The sequence below is a fragment of the Atractosteus spatula genome, chromosome 4 (assembly GCF_055471065.1).
Source record: "Atractosteus spatula isolate fAtrSpa1 chromosome 4, fAtrSpa1.hap1, whole genome shotgun sequence".
Classification (NCBI taxonomy): Eukaryota; Metazoa; Chordata; class Actinopteri; order Semionotiformes; family Lepisosteidae; genus Atractosteus; species Atractosteus spatula.
The window spans coordinates 15,639,738-15,660,435 of NC_142709.1; the positions used below are offsets into that span (position 1 = coordinate 15,639,738).

At 38.0% G+C, this 20,698-nt stretch overlaps 1 protein-coding gene across 6 annotated transcripts in view; it reads left to right on the plus strand.

The window, feature by feature from the left end:
- Positions 1-20,698, plus strand: part of LOC148835913 (nectin-3-like protein) — a 73,179-nt gene that overhangs the window by 12,269 nt on the left and 40,212 nt on the right. For 2 of the 6 annotated variants that reach the window (XM_088912992.1, XM_088912993.1), the window contains exon 2: positions 1,085-1,178. The gene's annotated coding sequence lies outside the window, so the exon portion shown is untranslated. The other 4 variants (XM_088912996.1, XM_088912995.1, XM_088912991.1 and 1 more) reach the window with 4 other exon arrangements.

Consider the following 20,698-nt stretch of genomic DNA (forward strand, 5'->3'; position numbering starts at 1 on the left):
GTATTTACTTGACAAATATTATGTGGCAAAGTGGAATGAACAATCCAGACACCACCCAGACAAGGAGGATCTGCAAAGCTGTGCAATAAGATCATTATATACAAGGATGAAAGGAAATAACCACAAGCAAAGACTGTAGAGCATGAGAAAAAGTCTTGTGTGTAACACCAAAATTATTACTTGAGCAATGTTTTCTCATTTTTCTCATGTTTTCGAAATCATCACAGGCAACAGCTCTCTACTTGCCAGGCATTCTAAATTTAATTTTAATACTGCTCCATGAACTAAGACCTACATTTTCTTCTCTGATTTTAAATTGCTTGGATTGAAAAAGGGGGATCTGTGACCTGATTTCAAAATACATTGTTAAAAAGTAGCTCCAAACCTGTAAAGCATCTTCTCCTGAAAATCTGAATTTGAGCTATGGATTTTGTTCTTGCGTGAAATAAGGCATTTTTTTTTATTTCAAGCTTTGACAAGTCTTTTGCTGCATAAAACAAGGTGGCTACACTAATAAGTTTGAGTAACTGCTAACTGTCGTTCCTTATCATACTGTATGTTTTGTAACATTGCTTTACGTCTGCAGAATTTATGCTTTGCTTCTGCAGAATTTCATGACACTGTCATCTGCTTGAAAGCTATGAAACTTAGCATTTTTTACTTTTTCTTCCGGATTTCAGAACCACTCCTTGTGGGGAATTGCGGGGAAATGTGGGGAATAAGTTGTGATGTCCTCAAATCAGACAGGAGGACCCATTTTGAAACAGCTTAAAAAGCCTAAACTGCTCTTAAAATCTCTTCCCAGGTCATGGTTTATGTAATATTGCTTACTATTCCTTAAAAGCATTGTAGTTTTTCCTATACTGTGTGTGTCCACCTGAAGAAGGCTCCTCAGCCGAAACATTTGTATTTCTTTTCTTCTCTTTTCAGCATGTAATAAGCCTTTACTTGTTCCTTTGCAGCCTAAGCGTGCTAATGCAGTTACCTACTGTACTTGAACTATCTTTTTTATTAGCTTTGTTCCATCAAAGTCCTGTCAAAAAACATTGTTTTTTTTTAAAAATTGGCATTTTTTTGTCTGCAGGCATTTTCTGGAAAATGTTTGTTGTCCCAGTCTTGTTAAGCTATGGAGAGAGCCGCCTTTTGGATCTTGTTTCTACTACACATTCCCGTGGAAGGTAAGGAATTTTCATTACACAGAGGGGTGCTCTTTTCCCCTAACCATTTTGCAGAAGGGAGAAATTTAGAACATACAGTAATTATGTTGTCCTTTATTCAGACCGTGAAGCAGAAGAAAATGAATAATTGTTCATCAGGGCAATATTTCTTGTTCTTGGCCATCAATTTCCCTACGGGATTAATAAAGTATTATCTATCTATTTATCTATCTGTGAATGCTGTGTTTCAGTAGAGTTTACCTGACACTGAGAGTATGACTTTCACATTGCTTGAAAAGTAATCATGAAAACGTTATCGTTTTTTGAAGTGCATATCAGTTGTCTAGATGGGAATCCGTCCTGTTTAAACTAATGTGTAGTAGGTCTTATTTAAGTCCATTTTAAAGTAGATTTATCTTGATAGGCAGAAGGAGTGACACTTTTATCCAAAAGAAAGTGTTTGAAAGAATGATAGAGGCAATGTAAACTATGTTGCGAAAAGCATCTCATGTGATGTTATCTCTTTGGTGTATTGAGCTCATACAGTAAACCCTGGGAAATCCAGTCACACAGAAATAGAGAATATTAATGACTTTGAATTGCAAATTATTAAACACCCATTTTCTCTGTAAGAGAGCCAGGTGATAATTTAATTCTATATTCCAGTGGTTCTCAAACTTTTTGGACCAAGTACCACCCCTAATCCAACCAAAGCATCCAAGTACCACCTACAAGTCATCATCTCATAGGAACCCCAGAAATTCTCAATGACCAACATGAGCGCGCGTGCACACACTCACACATACATATAATAAATATTATAATAATAAACTTTATTTGATATAGCGCCTTTAAAGGTGGCTTCTCAAAGTGTTTTACAGAAAAAAAAACATTAACAACAACTAATAAAAAAGCACCATTTCAGTGAGAGGGGTGAGCCTGTTTAGTTGAGCAAAGCAGATGTGAATTAATTTTTCGAGCCTTGATACAACAGAGTCTAACAGATATTAAATCGTCAGGCATTTTCTTGACGGCAAAGGTCTCGCGGTGGATGTTGTAATGCGTACATTAATTTCTGGAGCAACCTCTCTAATTCGTGCAACTACACCGTTATGTCGGCTTGTCATTGCTCTAGCGCCGTCTGTACAAACTCAGACGCATTTTATCCAGTCGAGGCCATTCTCTTCGATAAATTCATTCAGAAGCTGAAATATGTGCTCTCCTGTAGTTCCTGTTGGTAGCGGTTTACAGAACAGAAAGTCTTCATGGGACATGCCCTCAAACTCGTATCTAACGTAAACGAGCAAATTGGCCAAATCGACTACAGACTCAGCTAATTGCAGTGAAAAACATCTGTTCATCTTAACGCGCTCTATCAGTGTACTTTTGATATAATCCTTCATATCAATAATTCTATGAATGACTGTGTCTTTCAGGGGGAGGGGGGCAGCAGGTCGAGCTGTTTAGCAGCTTTTTCTCTACACATAATACGTGTCAGCTCTTTTGCCTACGGTAAATAAGGTTCTTCAAAAATAGTGTAGCTTACTTGCTTTAGCAATCCGCAAGCTTGCATTTTTCCGCGTTTCCGTTTTTTATTTCCGTATTTATTGAAAGTTTTTATTTCATGCGCATGGGAGCGAAACACAGAGACGTTCGGTGTATTTTTCTCAAATTAGAACAGTTCTTAAATATTTTTCTGTTATCACGCTTTCCTGTGCTCACAAGATTACCTGCGTTCGTAGCACGTATTTCTATGCATTCCTGTGTTTACAACGTTGGCATTGTTCCAAAATCATGCACATTCGCCTTTCTCCCTATTCGCTGGAGATACAGTAGCTTTTTTTAAATACAATTGGTCACTTGCATCCGTAGCACGCATTCCTATAGAGTGGTATAGAATTACAGAGTATCTCTTGTGTCCACTGAAGTTTTAGCGCGCACTGTATCGTAGTACGTGGGCTGCGTATTCGACACGTATTAAAATACAAAATATGAAAACCCGTCCTGATTTTTCAGCGCACACGACACAGTTCCATGGTCACTTGGCGTACCACTTGGCGGCACGCCACGTACCACTGCCGGTACGCGTACCACAGTTTGAGAACCACTGTATTAGAGTGATCAGTTGCATCTTTTTGCATCAGAATCTCAGCTCAGAAGTATGAAAGTTATGTTAGTATAGAGCTTTTCCGTTTTCCAGTTCTGTTTCCTCTTAAACTTTCACAAATACTCAGGTCTTTCAAAAGACAAGCTTTCAGATTAGGGTCTTGGTGTTCTGCCATTGAGCAATAAAGCCAACAAAATTTCTGAGGAGATTTCTTGATGTTTTCCAATGGTTTGAATTTTTTTGGTGTGAGACATCATAAAGTCAGTAATATGAGACAGGAAATTATAGCATTTAAAAAAGTTAAATATGAATCCATAACAGCATACCAAATGTAAAATAGGAGTGTTATCGTCACAACAGAAATATTTATATTGTAGATGTGTACAAGATTATAATCATAAATTACATTTCATTCATACTAGTTCTTTATAAACATTTTTTTTCCTGTGTGGAGTAGAAAGTGCCTTATAGAATTCCTTTTGATATATTAATACAAATATTTTCAGCAAGCCGGTATGGTGGTCCAGTGGTTAGCATTGCTGCTTTGCAGAGCTGGGGCCCTGAGATAAATTCTGGACCTAGGGTAATATCTTCTCAAACTTCCTCTCAGTCCAAAGACATACTGGAAGACTAATTGGTTTCTGGGAAAATTGGCCTTGGTGTGAGTGTGTTTGTGTCTGTGTGTGTTCTACGATAGACTGGTGTCCTGTCCAGGGTGTGTCCTGTCTTATGCCTCTGGGTTGCTGGGAAAGGCTCTTTCTTCCCTCCACCCCTGAACTGGATAAGGCAGTTAGACAATAAATGGATATTTTCATTATCTGATCATCTCACAAATTTAATTTTGTTTGCTTTGTGATTTAAAGCCTTTTATTCATGATTAATATGAACATGTTGACATTTGAACTACCTGTAACAGTCACAGGCTTGAGTGAACTACAAGTGCAACACACTGTGAGTGATTCCCACTGTCCAGCTGTGTGGGTCTCTGCCTGTATATCTGTCTAGCTGGAAGTTAGCCGAAAGGGAACGTGATCAAGTATGGAAGACATTAATGTTGTGGTTAAAGCTGTTGAACATACTTATGCATGTATTTCTGTTGTATTGATCACTCATATCAATCTTTGTACTTTTTCAGATGCAATCTGCATAAGCAGAACATACAATATGTGTTCTGAATATTTAATATTTACCTCCTAACAGTCCTTGAATGAATAAAAACATAATCAGCAATTTATAGTATAGATGTTTTATTCTATAAATAAAGTATTGTAATCTTCCTGTCCTACCACAGATGCAAATACCTCTTTTATTAAAACTATTTGATGTCAATCCTTAATTTAATTACGGTCACAGCAATTGTAAAATTGACAGATCAGAACATACAGACGAAGTAAGTATATTTTTTATGAAATGTTACTTGCAGTGTATCACAAACTATTTGCATTGCTGTCTGAGCAAGATTATCTTTTATGTCTTTTTGTCATTCGTTTTTTGAGTTTCAGTGAGATTATATGTTTGTTTTTAGATTTGAAAGTAGAACTGGAAAATCCTTCTCTGCCTGGAAAATCCTTTCTGCACAAGATACAGGATTAGATGTAATGTAGGTCTGTTTCACAGTATATTAGCAATATTTTTCAAATAGTAAACAGGATCAAGCAATGCATAACCATTCATTCCATTGCTTAAAATGCTTTTAATATATTTCTCAGAAAATACAGTATAACACTAAGGTACAGGTTGTACTGTATGTCAAAATTTATTTGCTTGTCATTACATTTTAAAGACCACATAACGTGCTGAAACAAACTTGTGAGCCACAGAATGTCGTCAAGATTTTAGCATTTGCATTCTTTGTGACACAGTAGGTAAAAGAATACACATTTAGACATGTTTGTGGTTTAGTATCTACAAACAATGTGTTTGTGTTTGAGGGCCTGAGCGTACACTCATCTTCAGTCAGCACTTCCTGTGCAACTCCAATTGCTCTGTTAGAGTGAAGGACTTGTTCTTTTCGAACTTTCTCTTAAAAGATTCACTCCTGTTGAAACGTACTGACTGATACGGCTAGAAAACGTTTGAAGTTTGTAAGCCTGCTATAGGTATTGTGGATGAAACACACAAACACATATTGCAATCATGAGACATGTGGAGGGCATTACTGTAGCTTCAGTTATTCATGTCAATTCTAGTGACTGATTAAGGCGGAGTGCTTAAGACTTTAGTGTTTGGCGTTAAATTGTCGAGGCAAGGTTAAAGAAATCCCAGTCCTGTCCAAAGATCAGACCTATGACAACCCCTCTCACTTACGAGGAATGAATCAGGGAGGCAGCTGCAAGGGAGAAGCTGGTGTGGAGAGAGGGGCATAGAAAAGATGCACAGTTGTGAGCAGCCAGTAACTATTAATATATAGGAGAGCAGAGGTGTCACTACCACCAGCCAGCAGAGATCAACCCACAAAAGAGCTAACCAGTGCCAGCAGCGAGGTAACAATAACAAGCACCGCCGCACGTGTTAATCCATCATCACCCGCTCTACCGTGCAGCACGCAGTTCTGTTTAAACCTTCTAAACTCACTTCTCGCTACTCGGTATTGATTCCTCTCCTAGAGAGCTCCTACCTCACCTTGTTGATAAAAACCCTTTTGTGATACTTCTTTCGGCTTTTGAGCTACCTTTGCTTTTGACTACGAACTCGCCTAACGTTTTGGATTGGACACCTGTGTTTCTGTATCTACTTTCTCCTTCGTCTGCATAGGATCCTCATACCTCATCACTTGGATTTGTTACAGGAGGAGCAAGATTACAATTTGTTCTCATCCCGAATATCCCTTAAATTACACCATATATTACAAACTGCAGACCATAACTTTCTCATTGTATTTTGCTTTATGTTCAGGCATCTTTCTAAGTAGAGTGTGGTGGTCCAAAATTGTCTTTTCTATTAATGGTACTTGGGGACTGTGGGGTGGAGAGACTTGATTAACCGTGAGTTGAGTTACTTGCATCTGAGCAGCCTGGAAGGAAACCTTCCTGTTATTAAGACATTATTTAACAGAACTCATTTGCTCAAAACTGCTGTTACTCGAATAGATCGGTCAGATACTTACACCCTTCTTCTCTTTATTTTTGCCAAAGATGTAACGGTGTGATACTGCACAAAACACTGAATACATCCATCCATTTTCTAACCTCTTTGTGAAAATCAGGATTATGGGACCCTGAGCCTATTTGTCCAGGAATGCAACAAAAACTTATTTATACAGTACATTCCAAATTCCTTGCCTTTCTATTTCCACAACATTTATGCTGTATGTGTAGCAATGTACTGTAGGAAACCTGAATTGTATCAAGGTTCATCAGGCCTATAAGAACTGGAGCTTCTTCAAGTTCAGTGTTTCCCATTTTATTATTGTAATTTATAATATACAATAGGCAGTTTAAAGTTGACCTGCGTGCAATGCTCTACACATACAGTATCTACAGTAACCGTCATCTTCCAGGTGTTGACCCATTTTATACAGATATGCATCATTGATATAAAATAAGAACAGAGGTCCTAGGATACATCCCTGTGATATTCTAGTTTCTGAGTGTTGTGTTTTGTGATGCAGTACTTTAAGTAACTTAAGTATTTTAAGTAACTTGAGTATTTTATAAGACTTCACTATCGGTCTTCACCTTTGTCCCTCTGTACATGAACACTTTTCTTCAGTCAGGAAAGATGAAGATACCAGAAGATAAATTCTGGACTTTTACATCACGTTCAATTAATGTGAAAATGACTACAATTCATTCTAACAATTTTAAATTTCACAGATAACATTTTTTATCAAACTGTAGACAAATGCAAGTTCTGAAAAATATATCACTCCTTGGAGAAGAGACAAAAACATCACTCTCTAAAATGGATTTATTTGGGATATTTTCCCCTGGAAACTAAAATAAAAAATTATGTAGAACAACATCATTTTACACCAAAATAAAGTTCATGAACACAGGTTACACTATCTGAACTGTATCAGAAAACAAGGATTCTCTATCATTTTCATGCATTTACTCAATGTACATTTTACAGTTAAGCCAGTACAGACCATAGTAACTGAACTGTAATGGGAAAGTTTAATCTACAGTAAAATAGGAAAACGTCAGGAACGAACTTTGAGAGATCGGGTTTGGAGATCTTTCAAATTTACATAGCAAAAGGTTAAGTTATGTTAATTTTTTATTAAATATTTGTTATCCAGTCAGCACTGATGAACCTTAAAAAATGCACGTTGTTACTTATTAATATATACTGTAGTGTATCTGAAACTGGAAATTATTGTAAAATTCATTTAATGTAAATACAGTATATGAAAGCGTCTGTCCATACAGTGTGGGGCAGGAATTAAAACTGCCCCAAACCGGTTGAATATTGACAGGACAATCAGATCACTGTTTTGTAGTTAAATTTATTTTCAGCGACTTTGGAATTCGTTCCTTTGAAATAAAAAAATAAAGCCTGGACTTTTTTCTTTCAGACATGACGGCAGCAAAATTACTCAGTAGTAACTAAGGGAAAAGACCGGTCTTTTTAGAATCAGTCAGAAACAACCAAGTCGGAAAACGCTTCAGTTTCCCGGGAATTCAAGTGCTTACCCGGGATATGCTGTCCCTAAATATATAACATATATATCAGAAAGAAGAGAAATCACATTCTTCAACCTTCCGAGGGGCACAGTAATACTAAATTAGCAAGACAAAAATCCGGGCCACACTGTTTTACACTTGTAGCCGAGTCTGCCATCTGGTGTACAGTTTAGACAACAGACACTTTCAGCAAAACGTATAAGCCTGTATTTCCTTTAATGCGGCAGTGTCCCTGTGCCAAGAGGAATGAAAATATTTTAACATAGTGCTCTGTGTTGGACTTTATATACTTCCAATTAGACCTTTTAACCTCCTATGTCCTAAAGACTTTTGACACTGTTCTTACATATGCGGAAGTGTATCCATGTGATCTGCAGGTACTGTAGTTTGCTTTTCCTGCAACAAGCATAACACCACAAGACATCCAGAAAGGAAGGTTGCATTTTTATTGTTTTCATATAAGTTTAAAGTGATATTTTTGATGCCCCAGCCCTGTTATCAGAAAAAACACAAACACAAAAGGGAGCAGACCCAAACTTCCATATTTGATCATTTCTCCTTGTGTACTGTGCAAAACCTGTTGCAAAAGGCTGATGATTATAACTCAGGCCCAGAGGTCCTGCAGAAATTGTATCACTCACAACATTGCTCTGTTTAATGTCACTATTCTGGAGTTTGTTTTCCTCACTATGCATTTTCTTGTACATATCTGGCCATACAACAGTTTGTTAGAATTGCTTTCTTCTTTCGTGTTCACAGCATGTCACGCCAACAGCCTCTCTGCCAAGCATTGCTCCTCCCAGTCTCCCTGATCAGCCTAGAAGTGTTCATTCCCAAAGAGCTGGTCCTAGCAAGGAGCCAAATACTGTATTTGATGATGAAGATCCTATCAGGAGAAAATCCAGGACCAAGCGCACATTATCCAATGGCGTTCCATCTGCAAGACAACATGCTTCTTCCCAGACAGCAGCTGGGGCAGATAACTATGATGATGTGGAGAACAAAGCAGAGCATAATTAGAGAGGGATTGTATTACAGTGCCCAATTGCATCAAGATCTCCACTCAGAAGTGCAGTATGAAAGATACTGTAGATTAGCATAGTGCTTTCTAAGAATACAAATAGGGATATGTTTTGCAGTTCTCTTTCTTCATATGCTTCCTGTTATTTTATAGGACAGTGAAACAGAAAGTAAAGCAGGAACAAATACTTCAGTGATGGTAAAACTGGAAAACTGTTAAAATTGAATAACACACACAGTAAGATCACGGGTTAATCCTCTTTTGCCCCTTGTAACATACTGATAACAAATCTGTATTTTTATAGTTCTCACTTATTGTGCAATGGAAGAAAAATAATTCAAAGAATTGATTTTAACTGTGTTTCCATGTTGTGAGCAATAGAGGGTTAACCCAACAGTAGTTTTAAATGTGGTATTTCTTTACTTTCTGTACATAAAACTGTCTACAAATTGTAAATGCTTTCATTCATCCATTTTGTAAAAATCAGTTCAGTGAGCAGACAAACCTTGCTTTTTATATTTCAAAGTAAAACTGGGAAACCATTTTTCTGCACAAGAAAATATGGATATGTAGTTTTCTTCTTAAGTATTTAACAAACTTTTTCTGCCATAAATCTAAATGCATAAACATTGATTTTTTTAAATTTTAAATTATGGTATTGTTACTATAATTATCATAAAACACAGAAAGAAACTTTAAGGTTCAAGAAGTTCTGCTGTATGTCTCTTATACATTTCTTATTCATAATACACTCAAAGAAACCTGTGAGCCTCAGAATTAGGTCAAGATTTTTCCAATGCACTCTTTGTGTCACTGTAGGTGAAAGAATAAACATTTAGACTTGCTTGTGGTTTATTATCTACAAACAATACATATCTGTATATCTGAAGGCCTGAGCATAGAGCTTTTAATCATATTCAGTCAGCACTTCCTGTGCAACTCCAACTGCTTTATTACAGTAGTAAAGCACCAGTTCTTATTCAAAGTTTCTCTTAAAAGAATCACTCAGAATCAGTTGTTCGGTCAAGTTCAAATGATGGTGAAACATGCATATAAAGGGATAGTGTACTTAATACTAAACACAAATAATGTTTGGTGTTACCTTGCCAGGATGAGGAAAAATAGTTCTGGTCAAAGATCAACACTCTGACATCAACTCCCCTCAATTATGAGGAACAAGCTAGGGAGGCAGCTGCAAGGGAGAAGTTGGGGTGAAGGAGAGGTGTAGAAATCTGAGTATTTATATGTAGGAGAGTGGAGATGCAAGTTACAATTTGAACTCATCTTGACTCATCTGTTAAAAAACGCCATACGTACAGTATATTGTAAATCATACACCTGCATGGTTTCAATAATAAAGCTAACAATGTTGGAGAAATGTAGCCTTTACTAAATTAATTGGATCTCTGTTTTTTACTATTTGTATTTTGCTTTGGATTCTGCAACATCAAAAAGACATATGCTAGGGTACAGCTGCTTTTCAATAACTGCATGTGAGGAGTGACATTTTTTGCACATATTAATGTTGCCCATGTCATAAAACATGCATGATTACATAGAATAACAATTGATTTGTTACATGTCAGAGATGAAGGCACAACAAACTATTAGTACCAGAAACATTAACTGGCATCTCTGTCACTGCCAGAGTAGACAAGATCTGTAGTCTGTCTGCAAGTTCATGTGATACTGTATAAGTACTACACTTTGGTTATAACGTATTCTATGTGAAACATGAAAATTAAATGAATGTCTGTTAATATTCATCTTTCCTATGCATATTGAAGGATGTGTATTCAGTAATAATAAATATAATTATTATTATGGATCAAATTAATTCAAACAACAAATAATGCTAAAATAATTATAGTAAGCGTGTTGCTGTGAAGGGGAGGAACCGTTTTAAAATCGGGTTAATGGTTCCATCTTGTGGCACAAGCAGGTAATACTCTCCTTCGGGCCCTTTTTGTTTTCTTTCAAACTGAGAAAATGATGCTAACTACTGCAAATACATTAATTTCGCGTGCATTGCTTTCTTAACTCTTTATCTAGCATTGTGATATTATGGTGATTTTCATGATGGTCTGAATGTTTATCCATTATTTATTGTTGTGTTGGATTGTTTATTTATTTTTTATTTATAATTTATATTTAATTATTGTAACGCATACGGCCGACATTACAGGTTGTGCGAGCCGGCTTTGAAGGCTTTGAACTTCACTGACCTGCTGTAACCTGTTGCTACTGTAGCTTTTTCAAAAATACAACAAAATAGGGAAATGTAATACATTCTAAAAAGACAATTATTACAGTATTTCTTTTTTGCCTGCTACGCGGTCCGTGTAATTTTTTCTAAGCTTTGATTAAAAAATAAGTGACTGGTAAAAACTCCCCCATCAGGTCGTATTCTGCTTCCACACTGGGTGGACAGATTCTACAAGAATTACTGCAGTGGATCGTGGGAAAGAATTTAGAATTCACATGGTGCATACATATGATGACATAATCTTTCGTACGACTAAATGTATTTTGTGTACAAATATGGCCGGATAAGTTGCTATCGTTTTTGGACGTTGGTGGAGGGAAGAACAGAAGACGCAATGCTTCATGAAGTATTTACACTAGACGTGATTCCACATTAAGGAGATGTGACTCCTGCTGCTCTTCATCGGGTTTTTAATTACATTGTGACCTTTTGGGAACTTGTGCACTCAAGCTGTAGAGCAGCCTTGTGGGGCAGGTTAATGAATGAATGACCTCTGGGTATGGAGGACCAAGAGTAAACAGTGAGATGAGCTGGGTGAAAAAGGAATGTTTGATAACAAAGCAGAGACTGTGTTAGCAGTTATTTTCTTTAAGGACATTGACCCACCAGCTGTTACTTTATATTTATTGTTTGCACCCAGAACCCACAGACCGGTGAACAAATGCATTTTCTGTTTATACCCCCAAACTCCTGGGTTTCGCCAGGATTCAACAGGTTAACACGCTTCACCAGCCGAGCTCAATCTACTGTGTCACTAGTGAAGAGATTTAGTGTTTGTTACAGTCAAGGTTATTCAAGTGATGAGAGATCAGTTCATCAAAGGGGCTCCAAGAACTTTTCAATCAGCATTCAAATTCAGAATACTTTTTTTAAAGGAGGAGGAGTGAAATTTCTTTTGATGCATAGTATTAAAAATACAGCAATTGCAGTGGGGTTTTTTTGCTTCTGTTTTTATCAGCATGCAAAAATGGTGAACAAAGAGGTGCTATTAACAAGTTCAGACTGCTGGCTCCAGTATGCTCCCTTCATTGTTCTTATGCAGGATTGTCTCCTTTCTGTTATTACACTGTGCATGTGCTTCCCTCGTGTCACCAAACACCTGTGCAACTAACGCCCAACAGTCTATTAACTGGTAAACTGGGGATGTTGGAGGAGGACACACCTGCTGTCACCGCATTGTGCTTAACTCTAGGGAAACAATATCTGGATGTGTGTCTTTCTAGAAGAAAAAAACCTTTGTGAAGGTGATTAATTGACTGAGAACAGGAACAAGACCCAATCTAATCTTTATGGATTTATCTTTGGAGCTTCATACATTTCTGTGTTGTGCTGGCCTGTGATACTAAACTCAGTATCACAGTGTAATATAACTTTCATCATACTATGTATTTTACTTACTCTCTCACTTTATCTTGCAATCGATCACCATTTCGCAATGAGGAAAAATGTTCTTCCTCATTTTCTCGCTATCCCTGCGTTCCTCTCTGGTGTAACATTTGGTTGCATGAGGTACGATTGCAGATTTTTTTTCTTCCGTGACACTTCCTCCGGTTTTAGCCAATGATCTGTTTTTATTTAACCTTTATGAAGCTGATTTGGTTACCAGGTGGTGCTGTGTGGGGGATCTTTTGTCTGCTAAGCTGGTTTGTACAAATTCTAGTTACTGCAGCAGCTACAGTATCCACACACTTCACCTGCAGTACGAGAGCTCCAGAACCTAACCGTTTGGGTTACTCTGCGTGGGTTTAACGAAAGTGCGAAATGCGGTTACCAGTACAGCGATCTTCATAGTAAGTGGGGATTAGAAAAATATACAGTTTTAGAAAAAGCATCCAGTACAGTGCGTATTTTACCTTCAGAGTAGGATGCACAGGAGCCTGCGAGTGAAATACCCACAGTTACTTTTTTTATTGTAACAAGAAAAATACATACATCATTCCTGACCCAGGAATGTTCCTCAGGGCCATAGCCCTCCCAGTTGACTAGAAATTGTCGGCAGCCCCGGAGCCAGATCTTATTGGCCGTGTAGGAAGATAGGCCGTTGATGAGTCGTGGTGGGGGTGGAGGTGGTCGAGGCCTGGATTGGGGAGATCTATTGTAGGGTTTCAGGAGAGACATGGAAGGAGGGATGCACCTTGAGAGTCAGAGGAAGGGCAAGGCGATGGGTAACGGGGGTGAGCTGGGAGATGATGCGGAAAGGTCCAATATAACAGGGTCCCAATTTACGTGAAGGAACTTACCCCCTAGACAGCCAGACGAATTGTCCTAGTTGTAATCTGGGCACAGGTCAATACAGTCTGCAGCAGTCTTCTGTCGCAAGGAGGTCTTAAGAAGGGCAGAGCTAGCACGTCTCCAGATTCATAGAAGGGGGACATCCCAGTGGTGGAGGAAGAGAGAGAATTATGGGCATATTTAGCCCAAGGGAGGAGAGAGACCCAGTCATCTTGTAAAGCAGAGACGTAAGCTTAAAGGTCCTGGTTGGTTCTGTCAGTTCATTGGATTCGGGATGATAACCAGACGTGAAAGTCCCAATAGATTTGCAAAAAGCTCTCCAAAATCTTGAAATGAATTGGGGGCCTGCAAAATGTGAATCATGACCCCAGTGCAGAACAGTAGAGTGTATGGCATCAGGAACAAAGAGTCTCTCAGGGGGTATAATAGGTTCAGGAGGGTCATGGAGGCGAGATTCTTGGATCTCGGTGTATAAGTAATGAAAAAATTGAACCTAGAAAAGAAAAGCGACCAGCGAGCCTGGCGTGGATTCAAGCGTTTGGCCATCTGTAAGCAGGAGAGATTTCTAAGATCTGTAAGAATAGTAAAAGGGTGTAAGGCCCCCTCCAACCAGTGTCTCCATTCCTCCAGGGCGAGTTTGATAGCCAGGAGTTCTAAGCCTCCAAAATCATAATTAGTCTCGGCCCGAGACAACTTCTTGGGAAAAAAAAAAAGGCACAGAGGTGGAAGATACCCTTCTCTCCATGACATTGAAATAATATGGCGCCAACTCCGTTGGCTGAGGCATTCACCTCCAGAACGAATGGAAGGTTGGGATCTGGGTGACGGAGGAGGGGGGCTGTAGTGAACAGTCTCTTGAGGTGAAGGAAAGCTCGGTCTGCCTCAGGGTTCTATTTACCTTGATTGGTACCTTTTCGGGTCAAGGTGGTAATAGGGGAGACGACAGAGCTGAAATTCCTTATAAAAACGGTGGTAAAAATTGGCAAACCCCAGGAACCGTTGAACTTGTTTTAAATTCTGGGGCATAGGCCAGTTCTATATGGAGTCGGTCTTGACAGGGTCAATTTCCATGCCCAGTGGTGAGAGGATGTAGCCAAAAAAGTGGATTCTGGAAACATGGAAAGTGCATTTTTCAGGAGCGTTTCGAGAGATGAGATGTGTGGCCCAATCCAGAGCTTGTCCAGTGAGGTAAGATACCGTGAAAACAATTTTCTCTCTATCTGTGGGGAAGCAGTCTGGGGAGATGTGGAAAGCCATCCAATATTGGGTCAGAAAGGCCCGACTCTTGGAGGAGTCCCCATCACATTTTTCCATGGGAGGAGAGGGTAGAAGATTAACTTGTGCTTGAAGCAGGGGCACAAGAACAGGAACTGCAGGTTGGGGAGGCGATGCAAGTGCAACATGGTCGACTAGTTGCTGGACTGTCGCAGTTAGCAGGCCCAGGCTCCGGGAATGTTCTTGGAAAACAGAAAATTGATTCTGGTCCACTGGATCCATTTTAATATGGCTCACTATTCTGTCAGGAAACCAATTGGTAGAATAGAAGGATCCTTATGCAGAACAATGAATACCACAGAAAGAACAAAAATCCAGGGGCTTGGTCAATTAGGGAGGCAATGAGTCCAGTAACCAGGGAGATCCAAAAGACAATCCAAAGCCAAAATCCAAAAGGTGTGGTCAAAAGGCACGAGCAAAGATTTGGTACCAGGAGATCAATCAAAAGGCTTGGAAACACACAGAGAGAATTCTGCAGGAGGCTTCTCAATAGTGAACATGGGCTGGTGTGTGAGGGAACTTTAAATACTGAAGGAAAAGGGATGTAGTTTGATAATTGGTCTGGGAGTGAGAATTTGAGGAATCTGGTGCGTGTGGGAATGTGATGGGTTCAATTAGGAATGAGATTGTGAAACAGTGGGAATGCAAGGGCATTTGTGAGGGAGAGTGTGGGGTGTGACACAGTCAAAATCCAGACTTAAATTCCATAGGCAATATGTGGCAGGAACTGAAGAATGCTATATACCACTGCTCCCTCACTAACCTGCAAAAAATAAACCCGAAGCTGGTTACAACTTTCTGTGAAAGACCTGCAGCTTTAAATGCTAAACACTAAACATTTAATACTTAAGGTCTCTGGGGTGTGGATACTTGTCCTAGCTGTATTTTTCAGTTCTGTATTTTAATTCTGTTTCCATGATTTTCTTCAATAAAAATAATTATGCCCCCAACAAAATGTTTAATATCTTTTGTTTTGTAGAAATGAATAGACGTAGTTAACAATAACATTATCATACTGTTGTTTTGGAGAAGGGCCTCTCTTTACTATAAACATCTTCTTTGTCATGTAGTCCTGCAAGAGGAACAGAATCACAAGATGTTTTGCAAATCCTGTGTACAGTACTATAGTGTTTGGTGATCCCAGGCTTATTTTTAACTTGTTTACAACCTCCCTGTACAAAACACAATGTTTGTTCCATAACAAGAGGGAGAAGAAACATTTTAGACACCCTGATTGATTTAACAAACTATTCTATATCTCCTTGAATCATTGTGCAATTGTGCCTGCCAGGGTAAACTGAGTCACTATGATCTTTAGTATGAAGCAGATTTAGATAGATGATTTTTATTTTAATTTTATTCATAAAGTATTTTAAGCATACACTCTTCATATTTTTTATTACTAAGAAAATGAGAAATGTCTGAAAATATATTTAGTATAATTATAACTTAGTAATTTATATATTTAGATTTAGTAAATCGAATTAGTCATGAGACTCATTTACTTGTTTTTGACCTGCATTTTCATTTTCCAAGAATTATGTCACCAGAAGAGCTGGATTTACAGGAATTCTTATTCAAAGTATTTCTGATCTAGTAGAAAATATCAGTGTGCAACATACTGTACTGCTTATTTTAATGATTAAAGCCTATGGTATTCACACAAACTGGTATGCTGCTAATGAACTGCACGTATTGAGATTGAGATCAAATAGACACAAATTACCTGGGGGCAGTGTTTCCCTACAGTGAGCCCTGTACCACTATACTCAGGGAGGTGATATGAGGAGCAATTGGGAACAAGTATCATAAAGGAAAATAATTCATTTAGAAGTTGTAGTTTGTGCCACCAAGTTTATAGCTTGGGCTTTATATAGAGAAACTTTATATAAGGAGTGTCCAAACTAGGGTTAGGGTTAAGGTTTCCACAGTACATAGTCAATTTTTGATACCTTTGCTGTCTTTTTGGGTGTATTTGAAATGCAGGAAATGTGATATCTGCTGTTTACCTGTACAAAAAAATTCAGACCACATTTGGATTTTTTTTGTTGACTGGTTGATCAAAATATAGACAAAAATCCAGTGTTTGAAAAAACACTTTCCACATGCTGAACTTTCTTATTCTTTGCATTTTAAAGGCAACGCCATGATATCAAATTATAGTGATAATTTTAATCCTAACTTGGCACAAAACATTCAAATTTCAACTCAGTTGCTTTAAAGTCTAGCTTTATATAAAGAATCTAAGAGTGTCCGAGCTAGGGTTAAGGTTATTCAATAATGATAAATTAAATAGCGATTTAATAAAATTTAGAGTTTACGCTTAAGTTTACACTTTATAGAGTTTATGCTTTTGTGCTTACAGTATGTACTTTGAAAGGCCAAATAACTCTTTTTTTTTCTTATCAGACCACAGAAATTTCCTCATCATTTCAGATGCTACTACATGTCTTTATATATAGTCAAGACTGACTTCATGCAAGCTTTTTTCCATATATGGCTTATAATTGCTTTAACAGTGCTCAGTGGGATAATCAGTGCCTTTAAATATTTTTATATATTCCCTCAGCTGACTTCTGTCTGTTACTTAGTTGTTGCTCCTTTATCCTTATTCCTTATATCCTTATATCCTTATTATCCTATTGCTTTGTATGTAATGTCCAACTCCCATAGGAGAGCATGTTTAACCTGACCAAGACAGGTGTGTTCAGTCTGAATGGTTACCACTTTAATTGCACACAACTGGAATCCAGTCAACATATTGCAATTGCAAATTCTGAAGGCAACTGGTTGAGGCAGGGCATATTATTGAGTGTTAATGCTTAGGGAGTGAATATGTTTCCAATAATTTTTAGGGTTTTTATTTTAAACCAATTTATTTTTTAGCTCCAAATTTTTAAACACAAGGACATGGTTAAGAATGTTGTATGGAGCAAAAGACAAAATCCAATCTGTCGAGTTTTCCGGTCGTAACACAACAAAATGAACACTTTAAAAAAGATTTTCTGATTTTTTTTAGCTGGAGAGTAACCCCAGGACCACAAGTAATAAAGCGAATCACTCTCTGTAGAGAAATGTGCTGATAAAATTACAAAATAAATCAAAAACTGGTATATTGCTGCACATAATCTCACACAAATTACATATAGACTACTAGACGCAAAACACTGCGGAATCCTTCGGTATGGGAAACAATTCTTGATGCGATTAAACACTCACCGGCGGTGAGAAGGAAAGGTACAGTACTGAAAAATAGTACAGCAATGTTACGGCACAAAAGATGATGGTTAAAAAGTTTATACCATATTGTAGCAATACCTAGCAGGCGAATTTGCTCTCGGATGATTGATCTGGTTAAATAAAAGCTTATTATTAGAAATGTAACAGACACAACTTCACTCACGAGACTACTTTCCCCCTCCAGGGACTTTTTTTAAAATTTTTTATTAAACGTATAGAATTTACAAATACAAATACAAATACAACAAGAGGATCAGAATCATGTACAAGAGAAAAAAAAACGCAACAGAAAAAAGCATTTAACTACCAGAGGTAATTAAGTAATTATGTGATCAAATTGTATTTTTTACATATATCATGTTTTCCTTGATTTAATATTTCTCAATTATTTATATAATTTAGTTTTTCAACATGCATGCGTTTCCTGTAAAAAATTAAACTCAGCACTCAGTTTTTTACAAAACATTTTTACAACATTTCGAGTACCTCTGGCATTTATGAAAAAGACATACACAATAGCAAATAACTAACTAAATAACTAAGATTGTCTAAATTATTGAGTTTTTCCAAAGAACCAGAACTGTAACAGTCCTTAATACATAACTACACAATTCCAAACTAACACTAAATAAACACTAGTATATACTGCTATAACAAATAAAACCAAACATAATCATTAACTGAGCAGTCACTGGGAGCGAAATCTGCTTCCCGTCCACAAAGGGACTTTTTTAAACCTTGTTTAGGTTGTCGAGTGACGTCAGGGGTCCAGCCCAGTTGAGGCCGTGGATGTTGTAAACAGGGGGACGTACTTTTGGGAATGGAACCGCTAGCAGATTAGTAAACGAACGGTAAAAAATACGGATTCAAAGATGTTTCTCCGGGATTTTTTGTTTAGTCCCTCTACCTTGGAATGAAACGAGGAATCCGTCTATATTTGTTCAAGCATAAAAAAAACTGCAGAGGTTGAAACGGTGAGTGGTTCTAAGCGCAAGAGCGATGCTGCTGCTGTGCGTGGTGGTTAATTTCGTTGGCTCTGCGAGTTGTTAAATAGTATCATTAAGAGTATCTGCTGGAGAGCCTCGGCCGGTTTTTAATTTTCTTTAATAAATTCACAACACGAGAACACTGCACACGCATTTTGCGTTATTAATCTAGATTGTGCCGCGTTTTAAATGGGATTTTTTGGGGGATTGGGGTGGGGGTTCCCCAGTGTACATTTAATAATCTAGTAGTTCAGGTGGGTAGCTGCGTCAGCATGCGTAGGCTGCAAAGGAACAAGTAATAGGTTTATTCCATGCTGAAAAAAGGGAGAAATAAAACAACGTTTCGGCCGTGAAGCCTTCTAGCTCACACCTGAAGAAGGCTTGTTTTATGTTTATGAAAATAAAGCCATAGCACAAATTGGCCTTATTTTCATAAGCAAGCCAACCAAATCATGAGTACCTGGTGGTATCTTACCTGAAAAACACACTCTTCCTCTGCTGAGCTGGGTGTCTCCTCCCGCCACAAGAGTGATCAGAGGACAGTGAAAACTACTGTTTGTTCAGTTTTGCATTAATAATCCATCCCTCCAACAAAAGAGACTTTGTTCTGGAAGTCTTATAAATGAGGCTTGTCGCTTCACCCTTGTATTCTGCTGTTGTCTGATGTCTTAATTTCTGGTATTTATAGTTCTATACTTCACTGTCCTCATGTTTCCAGAACAAGGATGAGCCTGTGTGAGACTGGATGGATGGAGTCTCCCCCTAACGTTCTTAAAGAACCCATTGTTATCTATATGAAGTTCATTTCGGTGTTCCTTAAAAAATAAAATTTAAGGCTGGTCTTTCAAGTGTGTTTATGACATAGTTATAAATTAGATTAAATCGATTCTTTGCCACAGTGGTCCTCAGTTTAAATTTTGAGGATTCAAGCAAGTTGCTTTGCTTTAGACTATAATAATATCTACAGTCTTTCCATTAGCTGATTGAGAAATCTCTTTCATCAAGGAGAGATGCTGCTTCCTCTCTAAAGAATCCAATGCTGATCAAAAACAAAATTCAAAAATGTGTGTACAGCTGTGCTAGATGCACTGAATGGCTTCATCTTGCTTGTGACTGTTCTCACGGTCTTAAAACCAACATAAAACAACAACGCAATTAAAAAAGGTTTGGAATTTTACCATGTTCTTCATATTTAGATTCGTTGATGGGTTAGTAAGGAATCTGGGTCTTTGTTGGCTTAGCTCCATTTTTTTTCATATTCACAATTTGCCAGGTAGGCCTCTGGCGAGTTTAAAGATTTTTGTACGTTCCTGTCTTTTTCACTGTCTAGGTATTCAGGTATTACTTAATGTGTGGAGTAACCAAAAACAACAATGTACAGAGTACGTTACAAAATGATAAATAATGACAGCCAGACCCAACCATCATGCAGTGCAGAGAGCAGTGGTGTTTTGTGTTCTGAGGAATTATGCAGTTACTGGAGCTGTTAATGATGTGCTCTGCTGTAGAGTAGAAGGTATTGTTAAGCCTAGTGATTCGTGCTTTAGTGTTGCGGTACCACTTGCACACAGTGGAGTATAGAACAGTTTGTGGCCGGGATGGTTGAGATCCTGCATAATGGTTTGGGCTTGATCATGACCGCGAATGGTGTGGATCTTGTTGATTTATGGTAAGTCTATGAATTGGCTTCATTACTCTGCTCTCCTACCCACTGAGAGCTGATGTGTAGTGAGCGTTCTGGCGCACTATGGCTGCCGTCGCATCATCCAGGTGGGGGCTGCACATT